The following is a 12,443-nucleotide window of genomic DNA, read 5'->3' on the forward strand; positions in this document are numbered from 1 at the left end:
AATGCTAGAGCCAGGCTTTGTAAGACTCTAGCATAGATATAATGACCAGTCCCTTTTTAGTGTTCAATAAACGAAGAGCCTCGCTCTCGTCAAAATAAAGTTAGTTTTATTTATTAACTCTATGCCGATCTTTCTCGGCTAATTCAGCGATTTTGTCGCAATTTTCGACGACAGGCCTTCCGGAGCGTGGCGCATCTTCGACGACCTCTACACCAGAACGAAAACGTTGAAACCATCGTTGTGCGGTGGAAATAGAAACTGTATCGGATCTATAAACTGCACAAATTTTATTGGCAGCTTGAGATGCATTTTTGCCTTTGTCATAGTAGTACTGTAAAATATGTCGGATTTTCTCTTTATTTTGCTCCATATTTGCGACACTATAACTCACGAACGACTTAACCAAACAAAACCCTGTCAAGGACTATATTATAGCGCGCAAAAATACCTTTCCAACAAGCTATAGTATGACTCGATACAATGAATACAACTAGAACTACGCGCTTACAACGACACCTCGCGGAAATACCGCAGGACTTTTTTGACATCCTAATATTTCGGAAGAACACAAAAAGCTTATTGTTTTTCCCAGTATATCAAAAAAACAACATCAAGTTCAATTGTCCCATGCTGATTTTCTAGGCATAACAGTCCCCCCATGAGTTTTTAGCCCGTAACCAAGATTGATTGATTCAAGTGAGGAGATCTGTTCACATTTCATTAAACATAAGTTTTCTGCTTATAAAAAAACCCAGTGTATTGCTAAACTGAAATGCTTTTAGCTTCTGGTAGACAAATATGGTAGAAAACTTTGATGATGTTTTTCTCAGGTGCCGATTTTGGAACATTGGACAACTATGTGTAGAACGGCAGTATAGGGTCTATGTGGAGAAAGTATGCACTGTTTGAAAAATGTTTTATTTTTATTTCATTTCTCAAATAACACGTAAAACTCAATTTTCACAAAAAATATTTTTTTGATTTTTATTTATTTTTTATATGTTGCAGCGAATGACTAATTAATTTCATTGCACAGTGCACCAAAATGACAAAATAATGGACAAAAAAAAGTAATAATTTAAAAAAATAGTTGAACTTTTGAAAGTTGTTGAAATGTTTATTATAATTGTTTTTAGACCTGATTTTATGGAAGTACGCATAATTTTGAGTCAAAAAGGTGTACGCAAAATTTTGTTAAATTCTATCATTTCTGAGATACAGTGATTTTAAAATAAAATTTACTGAAATTTTTTAACTTTTGGTCGTTTTCGAATGCTTTCGAGTCTTCTTAACCTTCAACCTGTCTAATTTTCATGGAAGAGTAATGCTAGAAATAATTAAGTGATGTGATTAATTTTTATGATATAAGGATGTATACAGAACGTTGTTTTGGATGTTGAGCACATACCAATTATTACCTTTGAAAAGTGGATCAACGTAAAAAAAAAGGTGAACAAAAATATCCGAAATTTATATATATTTTTGGTGGTCAGACACAAAAGGTACTTACTGGAGGGATTTCATACCAACTCGTCTTGGAAGTTCGTAGCACCATCTCAAATAGCAGTGAGTGGTAAGACATTGATCATTGAAGCAACTTTGCATACCTGAAACCTTCGAAAAAGAATAAGACTACCAAAAAAAATTTTTTCTCTATTTTCCACAAAAAAAAAATAGGGAGAGGGAGGCAAGTTGGCGAGGGAGGCAAGATGACGAATCGGTAATTTGCCCCGATGTAATGAAGGTAGCGCCACCTACTTTTTACTGAAGATGCATCATAACAAGGCCAGACTTTGTATTCGGTAACTCTGCCGAAAACGTTATCATAAAAAAGTGAAAAATAAAAATGAGAAAAATCGTGATTTTGTTATTTTTTCCGTTATTTTCAAATTTCATTATCCACTTTATGAGAAAAGTTAAAATTTCAAAATAATTTCATACATGATAAAGGTACTCTATAGTACATAATCTGTTTGTTTCCGGCGAGTTTCAATCATGATTTTTTTCGGCTAAATTTTTTTTTATTGAAAAAGTCGCATGTGGGCAAGTTGGCGATCTGCAACATTATGTTAATTTTTGATTTTTTATTGCAGGTGGTTAGAACTTATAAGCGAAAAAGAGACCAATATTGGTAGGACACCAGTTTGGAGAATGTTATGAAAGCTATAGAAGAAGGTTTGTCTGGGTGCTTCAAAACAGTTCGGTGTGCCAGAACCAACTTTGAGACGCTATCGACGAAAATATCCAGACATGGAGGATAGAGTTTCAATTCAGCATTTGCGTTTGCATGTTCTTTATGAAAGAAATATTAAATCTGTATCAATTTCAGGATACGTCGTCCAAGTTTTGGAGTTTTTTTTTGTCCATCCAATAGATAATATGATAGAAAACACTTCAGGCTACATGAATCAGCGTCAACCAGAGCTCGCCAAAGCTTAACGTCGCCAACTTACCTCCCTCTCCCCTATAACTTAAAAACTGAAACATCTGCAAAATGCTGGTCAAAGGATGAAAGGTAGGAAATTGTTTAAATTTTCATGGAAAACAATGAAAATTTTGTTAAGAAAAATTATACACACATTACACTTACACTTTAATTCTGGAAAAAAAATGTGAATAGCCCTTATATTTTCCAACAAGTCAACCATACATCGGAAGACGAGCACTTACACAATGCAATCACACAGCAATGTTTCTAACAATAACTTTTTCATGGTTTCTTTTTAAAAAAAATAACTGCTAATCCTAATTTTGTTTGAAATCATGATAGCTTTTAGCGTATTCGACAAAGTATTAGCTCTTATTAAAATATGAACTTTTGTCAAAGACTTTAACTCTCTATCTTTTCGATTTTTAGGAATACATAGCATTTTTCTATGGAAAATAATACATAACATTTTTACTCCTGAAATAAGAATGTTTTACTCATAAAACTTTTGTGTGTAAATTCTCGGGTTTGACATGTTCTTGAAATGTTTCTAAATGGAAAAAATTGCAGAAAATATGAATCGCGATGTTTTGCATGGAAATGTTACGAATTAAACATTTAAAGTATTTTTTCAAAGAAAACATGAAAAAATTATTGTTGAAAAAAATTTTTCTCGTAGAAGTGCCCATTCTCCGATGTATGGATGACTGATTGGAGATTGTAAGGGTTATTCGCATCTATTTTTTTCAGAATTAAAAAAAAACATATTCTTGAAAAAAATAGTTTTAACTTTCAAATTTTGTTTTCAATGTTTCGGCCATACACTGCCTTTCAGAAACGAAAAACAATTTTTTTTATTTGCTCTCCCACTAGAAAAATTTTTTTTTTCTCAATTTATGAATTGTCTCAGATTCCAACGGGTTATTTTTTTCTGGCAAACAAAAAGTATATAAATATTACGCATTAATTAAAAAAATGTTTAAAATTGAATATTTACAGCTTTTCCAAAAATCTAATTCAATCGCAATTATGAAACCGATCCTAATTTTTTTTCATCCTACGCAAGCTTTCAGTTCCCTTCCTACTAATTAAAATTAAGTTAAAGTAAAATAAGTTAAAGTACAAATACATATTAGATGTAAGGATAGTTTTAAGAATTGAGTGTGAAATGTGAGTGTAAATGAGAATGTAAATGTGAATGTGAATGTGACCATTATTACAATCTCCTTACATCCCATCATTTTTCTAATGAAAATGTGTCACCCTTCTAAACTCGAGTCGACCGCGAGTAATCGGTTCCTTTTTTTTATTAACCACAGAATTAAGGAAACATGCATAAATCGTTCAGATTCTGGCTCCTTTAAATCTATGTAACTGAGCCTGTAAAAATAAATGGATTGATATAAAAATCAGCCATTCCATGCCAAACCGTGGTTCTTATAAATTTTGAAAAAAGTCATTTTTGATAAAAAGGAGAAAAATTTGATTCTTCCAACCACCATAAAATGGAAATGGTTACTCTAATGAAAAAATAGAAAAATAGGGGTCTAATGTTTTGCGCTAAAAATCAAAATTACCGCTTTTCACGGAAATATAATTTTTGAAGTACTGGACCGATACCGAAAATGAAAATATCAAATTAATAGCAATGAACTTTTTTTTGAAAAAATATTACAATTGTAAAACATGTATTTTGTTTTAAAAATTATTGATTGTATTGGTTTTTTGTGGTTATAGATATAGTGGTTCTAAGTGGTATTTTTGTTCTTTATCGCGAAACTTTAGACCCGTTTTTTTATTTTTTCGTTAGGAGGACCATTTATTTTAGGGGGGTCTGAAAAATCAATTTTGATTTTTTTCAAAAAAATCCTAGCTTTTGAACCACTGAACCGATTCGGATGATTTATATATCAAATTGAAGCCAATAAGCTAGCAATTAGCTTTATTGAAAATATTAAACTTGCGAAAAAATATATTTGATTTATGTAATTGTCGCCGTTTTTTATTGTTTTCTTGGCTTTGAACTAGAAGACGCTATATATTTTTATGTTTTTTCTTGGAAGTTGAGGATCTTTTTTACATAACATATCTCGATATCAAGATGCTTTTGTTCGTTTTTGAGCTATAATTTTTCAAAGTTAATCGATGGTTTGAAAAAACAATTTTCCCCCTTTTTTCCTTTCCAAAAAATCATATCCTTTGAACTACTGGACCGATTCAGATGATCGATATATCAAATTAAAACATATGAGTTAGTTTTTTTTAAAAACATTACTTTTGCGAAAAATTTAGATTCTAGTTTTTGTAATTATTGATTGAGTTAGTTTTTCATAGTTTTCTCAGTTAAAGATAGAGGGCGCTATATATTTTTATATTTTTTGTGGAAAGCTGATGTTTTTTACCTAATCTATCTGAACATTAGAGAGGTATTATTTTTCGTTTTTGAGTTATTGTTTTGCAAATTTAACATGTTTTAAGTCTTCATTCAATATTACTGTGTGACTGGAATAGACCTATGCGACTAGAACCCAATCTTCCCGCAAGTGTGATATTTTTTCAGAGAAGGTTAGCCTACTGGCTTCAATTTAATATGTCAATCATCTGAATCGGTTCATGTGTTATAAATTCAAATGTTATTATTTTTTGCGAAAAGTCATTTTTGGATAAAACGGGCAAAATTATTCTTCGGACCACTGGTTAACTTTGAAAAATCATATCTGAAAAACGAGAAAAAAGCATCTATGATATCAAGATATGTTATGTAAAAAAAAATCAAGAAAAAATATAAAAAAATATGGCGCCCTCTAGTCCAAAGCCATGGAAACAATAAAAAACGATTACAATCAATAATTACGGAAATATAATCCAATTAAATATTTTTTTTATAGAAGGATAGCTCATTGGCTTCAATTTGATATGTCGATCTTCAAAATCAGTTCAAAAGGTTCAAAAGTTATGAATTTTATTTTTTGGAAAAAAGTGATAAAAATTGGTTTTTCGGACCACCCTAAAATGGAAATGGTCACTCTAACGAAAAAAATAAAAAATAAGGGTCCAATATTTTGCGATAAAGAACAATACCACAACTTTTCACGAAAATCTGAGAACCACTATATCGGTTTGGCATGGAATGGCAGCATATCAATATGATTCATCAGAACTTCTCGGTAACCTCATCTGTAAAGACGCTGTGGACGTACCGCCCGGGCTTACCGACGTACCGAAAACCGACTCGAATCAAACCGAAACCAACCCGGAACAAGTGGGTCCGGATCGAAGAAAGTCGAACCAAAACAAGACGAAGGGCCTGATTCTTGAATACACTTCGAATACACTTCACGGTGGAAACGGAATGAAACGTATCTGCGATGACAACGGTACGGTGTCGACATCTGGATACGAAATTAGTTTCTCACTAAACTCATCATTATAATATCAAATTATCTCAGATGAATTTTTTGTATGAGATTATCACATGAAGAAAACAAAGTTTTCCACTCACATTGAATACCAGTTTGATACGAAGAAGTTTTTTTTCATTAATGATTTTTTTATTTGAAAAGTGCTCATTCTGCCTGAAAACTCATTATTATCTTCGACACTTCACTAACTCGTAAAACGTAGTTCAATGGCGTGCCGTTTATTTTGTTTCCACCGTGAAGTGTATTCGAGAATCAGGCCCGAAGTAAATTAGCGTTGACGACATTGTGCTTCGTGTGTTCGTGACGGCTTCGTGCACCCGATGGGACGTCCACATTACATAACGAACCGAATGTGCCACCTGGTACAGACCGATCGGCATCATTCGGCATAATGTGGACGCGCCTTAATATTCCCGCATACTTACACTGACCCAAAAAATTGGTATATACACCGATTTTTTTGATAAATAAATATTACCAATTATTTGTAAATTTTTGCAATACGAATTATTCGTACATATTACACAATAACAATGGTAAACAAATGTCAAACCGGCCAGTATGACCCACTATAAGCGGTTGGTTCAGCGTTGGTTTAACAAATACCCTAAATATATATGTAATTTGTTCAACACGGGGCCACTTGTCAGTCCAACGTCGGTTCAATGGCATTTTGATCAGACATAGAATCGTAATAATTTCTTTTCAATTGTAATGAAAACAAACATTTTTTTATTGTAATCAATCTAAATAACAAATATTAATTTCTATACAAATAAAATTGGAGCTCGAGGAAGGAATCGGTAGATTTGATCCGTCAGGTCAGCTGGTGTGTTTGCATCATCAACGCTATCCCCCGATTTTCAGCAGCCAGTGTTCCATTACTAATATTCCTACCGGCATTAGTATACACCCCAATCAAGGGCGCTTGTACCACAGATGCCGGGAATGAGATCGCAGGCTTTTTGGAGCAGCCTATCCTGTTGGTAAAACAGTGGATGAACCGGGTATTTGTTGTTGCTGCTGTAGCACAGCCGTACTTCGGGAGATTTTCCGTGGTGGTACCGCAGGAGCAGACGGAAGTTTCTGGTAGTTTTTCGTTCCAGTCCAGCTTATAGAGCAATAGTTCCATTATTCGCAAGTGGTATTCCGTGTAATACACGATTTGACTGGAAAAAATAAACAAACGCATTAACATGTGACAGTCAGACAAGGCTGGCAGGCATACTTACACAATTTTCTCCCTAGGAGGACGCATTAGAATATGGCACCACACTTGTATCAGTATTGTTGGTTCCTCTTCCAGTTCCCGCTGGTACTACATTTGGCATATTCGTATCAGATGGCGTCATGTTGTGGTAAATTGGCAGATCCTGGATAACGAATTGCTACGCATCACTGGTAATTTCTGTGTGGACAGATACATGGATAGTTAGTTAAAGAGTTATATAAAATAAGTATCAGATATCCTACTTGTGACTTACGACGAATTTATCATAAAACATAATCGAAATGATCGGATTGGGCAGCACCCGTAAGAACCATGGCTACACACTCCGGTGAGTAGCTGCTCGGATCGGTGTTGATTAGATTTTCGTTGAGTGAATCACGCAGTTTGTTAACCTCGTCGTAATTCGGTGACGTCGTCCGATACATCTTGTACAGATCCAGGTTCAAGTTACACATCGCTTTCTGTTCGAGCTCTGCAGCGCCGACAGCTCGGCCACGCTAAACTGCTAGCAAAGACTAAGTCCAAAGGCCTGATGACTACGGCTAGTCAACGTTACCGTCCTACTGCCAGTTTCCGCTGCGCACGGTTCTAGTCCCGTGGCCGAGCACTGCCGATGCACTATGAGATTACATTGCAAGTATTGCTGACACTTATCACATAAAATCGTTCACCAGATCATGCGGGTGTTTATCGGCCGAGCTATCACCATCTTCGCCGGTTATTCCCAGCACGATACCACTGGTGGTTCGCAAAGTACCACCACTGTGAATCGGTTTCTCTACGCTCTGCGCAATTAGGTGTACCGTATGTAAAGACCTATAATACAGCAACGAAATGAAACGATAAGCCATAAAACAAATGTTTAAATGCAATGTTTAAAAATTATTCAAAATAACTTACCTTTATTGGGGGGTCTTCGTAGCCACTTGGTTACGCGTTCGCTTACCAAGCGGTCGATCGTGAGTGTTCGGGCGCAGGCGCAACCCGTCAGAATTAATTGCAAATTATCACTCGCTAGAAAACTAAAACTCTTAAAAGTAGTTCAAAGATGAACTGCTCGTGATAATTGCGGTGAAACTCTGGAATTTTGCGTTGGAAGGAAGAACGAATGGTGCCTCTTATAACACATTAGTATTTCTTATTCACGGATTAGAAATTACACCATTGCGTTCACACGTGGAATAGCTGCTGCACCGTCGGAGAATGCAACTGTACCCGTTTGCTGTTCCTCTCCTGCTGCTGCTGCTGTTGTTGTTATTTCTGCTGCTGCTTATTGCGTGGTGGTCATCATAACACTGGTTAAAGTTGGTGGTGGGCAGAAAACTGCACGATTGTTGCAGGAATATTGCTCGGTGGTCGTCGGAATACTAGATGTGGAGCGCATCGTGCTCGCCACTTTTATAGCGGATTGCATTGATGCACATTTTCGGTGGGCGTGGTTTCGGTTGCTAAATTTTTGTTCGGCACTCGGAGCGTCGGGCGCGAACAGTGAGTTCAAACTCAGGGCCCTCAATTGACCATCTTTGTGTTATTATAGAATAACTACGTCCACGCAACAATCATCAGCGATGGAGAACGATCCACGGTCGAAATAAGATCGATTCATCCATACAATTGCTCTGCTCTGCAAGACACATCGGGCTGCTGTTCTATAAATAACCCAACAATGATCAATATCAACTGTCTCCGCTGTCCGGTCTGCTGAACAATGGATGAACAGAAAGAATACCCTTACGCCTAAATGGCTACTACTGTGTAATTTACCATAATGAAATGGAACAGAAAACTTAACGCCTAAATGGCTACTACTAACTACAGTGTAATTTACAATTTATAGAAACATAAACATATGTACATGTACACGATTAAAACCCGGCTCTGTTACAGCTAAAATGCTAATGAATAAATAAATGGGATAAAAAAAAACTTACCTTTATTGTTGTTATCAGCACGGCGAAAATTGAAATAATAGGCCGTATGAATAAAAACAAAATTCACCTTTACTTTGCTTCATTCGAGCAGTCGAGCAGTGAGATTAAGTTTATACTACGTTTGGTATGAATAAATGAAACAACAAAGTATTTACTTTTCGAAAATGGATGTTTAGCTGATTTCGTATGAATAAAACAGCATTCATCAAGTATTTACTTCGTTATTATCAAGTATGCTCATGAGCATACTTTGGATCTGAAAACACTATCATTCGTTTTGATGTCATATCCGATTTATGTTTAATGCTGCTATCTTGCGCTTGAAGTTAAACAAGTTAACGATCCGCATTGATGGCATTGAGCTTCGTTTACTAGTTCAGAGGAGCGTAAAAAATTGATTGATTTTCAGGCGGAATGAACACGTTTTTAAAATTTAAATTATGAATGAAAAATAACCTTTCCGTACCAATTTGGCATTCTGTTTAAATGAAAAACACTTTTGTTTGCAGGTGGTGAAAAAATCTTATACGATATTGTTTTTGAAGACAACTTTATATTATAATGAAAAGTTTCAGTAATGATGTTGGAAATGTATAGACAAAGGGTTAAATATTTAGAAGACGGAAAAAAGTGTTTTAAGTGATTAAATAACATGATGTGAACATTTTAATTCAAATTTTAACATTTGAAAACTGGCTTCGTGTCTTCTAATATGATAGGTATTACACTAACGAGATAGGGACCCAAACTATGGTCCCTAATTGAAAGTCGCCAACAGACGTCGACACTATTCCTTTTTCATCGCGAATTCACGCTTTGTCAAAAAAAAAAAAGTTTTGAAACGAAACCTAAACAATCAGTTGATAGATGTTTGAAAAAGTAAAAACTATGTTCGAATTCGAAAATCAAATTAGTAAAGTAAACTTTTATTCATACGGATTCAAGTAAATACTAGGAAAGTATAATGACTGATAGTTTTTCGTGGTTGCCAGGGATGACAATTGTCTGAGTTACCGATAGCGCACAGTAATATATACCAATCGTTGGTAGGGATGTGTATTGCATCTGACATTTATTTTACTAACGGCTGGTAATATTTTCAGAAAATATGTACATTCTACTAATGTTTGGCAAAGATTTGGTAGCTTATTTTAGTAATCTGTCTTCTGGGTGTATCCAATGCAACGCAGTCGAAATTTGTTGCTATTGTATCGCTCATTCAATCACATCCTAATTCATTTATGGACCAACAAAGTTTTAAACCAGAATCCACATTTTAGTGGTTTCCCTCGGAACCGGAGAGTGCACATGCCACATGACCATCTGTATGAGGGCAAATAAAGTTTTGTCTGAAATTATTTCCCCGATAATCACTTGTGAAAGTTGCCTAACTCATACCCAAATGTTCGCCACCGCCGAAGAACAAGATACAGAATGCAATGCTCAGGCGAACTGCATGGGTGATGGGTGATGCAAGATCATGACAGGAATCCGATACTGGTAAGTATTTTAAGGTCTAGAAGTTATGCATTGCAAGGGGGAAAAGTTTGTAATTGATTTGGCGTGCATATACATTGACGCTTCTCGTGTTCTTTGATTCTTCCCGAATCTCAAATAATTCAGTGAGAGCAGCTGGTTAATCGAAAAATAACAAAAAAAAAAGTTGAGCAACTGAGTTATGTTTTGAAATAATTGTTTCAGAGCAGGATGTATGCACCGATAGGGACTAATTTCATCGTGTGCTATTCATTGGAGGCAACAAATTTCACATTTCCGTTTAGTAACGTCCACATTGGAAACCATAGAACATATCTATACGTTGCTAGCATTGTGACTGCTGGATTTATGGTATTAAAAAGTTTCGGTGAGTTTTTCGCTTCAGTTCCACGCTGGCAGCCTCGAACTACAAGCACAAACTGTAAACAAAACCAGGTTATATGTGCATGCGGTTCGGTCAACTATTCCATGTTTATTTGGGAAATTGAATTTCGTATTTGTTAACCGTTGTTCCCTGCTAGCCGTCGGCCACTAAACCGAAACGGCGCCGACAGGGCGGAAGCTGCACGACTGTAGACGACTGCAGCCCGCCCCCACGCAGCACAAATGCACGAGTAGTAGTTTTGATAGCCTCCAGCTTTGCCACGGAAAAGTTGCCATTGTGAGTGTCGTGATATTTTATTCGCCCCAACAATGCTAGTTACCATCAATTGGGTTAAGCTACAGCATATTTCATCTATACATAACTTTGCAGGAGTTATTTTTACCAGTTAGCATCTCCTAATTATACACTGAGAATCTTTTCAGAGAATTTCCCTGTTTGGATTTGAATATAACGCAAAATAAGCATCACAAAAATTTGACGAACTATGATATGATTAAGGATGGAATATGAACTATGCATAATTTTGAAATAACAATTTTCGTGTTCTGGAATTTTCTGTTTTGACGTGTGTATTTGTAGTAGAATGAAATGTCGGGATTGCAAAATAATTAATTTTGTATTTTTTTTCAATATTTTCCAAGATTCATTTTTCGTTGTTTGACATAGAACTACGTCTTTCATTAAGGGTGCCATATCAGAAAACAGATCACGATTTTATTCACTTAAGTTAATGTTAATGACTATTTTTGTCGCGATCGGATTTTGGCTATTTACATACCAATTGAATCAGAAACTCCCTCGGATTTGTTTGTTATGCTATATATTACAATCTCATGGTGTGTAAACGGTTTAAATTGATGAAAACTAGAAGAATTTCCATTTTTTTGGGGAATCATCAAATTAGGCTATCATTGGCTCAAAAAGAAGATAATTGTTCAGGAATTTTGTGTGTGATTTGGTTCTGCATGACAGAAGCAAAACTATCTCCACCAAGAATGATAGCCAAGGTTGCCAACTAAAATTCTCAAAAATCAGGAAGAATGAAAATAAAAATCAGGAGAAATCAGGATAATTGACATTGGGTATCTCGATGTTTCATGCAATTTGTAGATATTTGGCATCAAAATATTTTTTTTGAAAATTCTGTTATCATGTACCCCATGGGAGATTTTCGAGAGTAAAAAAAATCGATACCTTTAGCGCTGTGATGAACCCCCAAATCACGTCCGATTGAGCTGAAATTTTGCGATGGTAATTTTTTAGGACAATAAACAAAATTTACATGGTCGGTTCTTCAAATTCGATGATGAAATATGCAAACAATTATTTTTTTTAACAACATTTATAATTTGAAACTGCTTTCGAACATTCTAAGGGGCTGTCCACATACCACGTGGACAGAAAAAGCACGATTTTGGACTCCCCCCTCCCACTCCGTGGACAAGCGTGGACATTTTCATACCCCTCCTCCCCCTCCTGTTGTCCACGTGAACATTTCTCGCGTAACTTTTGAAAAGGTCCAATGTAACATTTTCGCCAACTCGAGAAA

The 12,443-nt window shown here is 35.5% G+C and overlaps 1 long non-coding RNA gene across 1 annotated transcript; it reads right to left on the minus strand.

Annotated features, from left to right (window-relative positions):
* Positions 1-6,643: 6,643 nt before the first annotated feature.
* On the minus strand, positions 6,644-8,434 carry LOC129770366 (uncharacterized). The gene is made up of 4 exons (XR_008742102.1): positions 7,982-8,434; positions 7,324-7,897; positions 7,083-7,258; positions 6,644-7,019 (listed from the first exon to the last, which is right to left on the minus strand). It is a non-coding gene; the product is annotated as an uncharacterized LOC129770366 (long non-coding RNA).
* Positions 8,435-12,443: the final 4,009 nt, after the last annotated feature.

Source organism: Toxorhynchites rutilus, chromosome 2, assembly GCF_029784135.1.
Source record: "Toxorhynchites rutilus septentrionalis strain SRP chromosome 2, ASM2978413v1, whole genome shotgun sequence".
NCBI classification, from domain to species: Eukaryota; Metazoa; Arthropoda; class Insecta; order Diptera; family Culicidae; genus Toxorhynchites; species Toxorhynchites rutilus.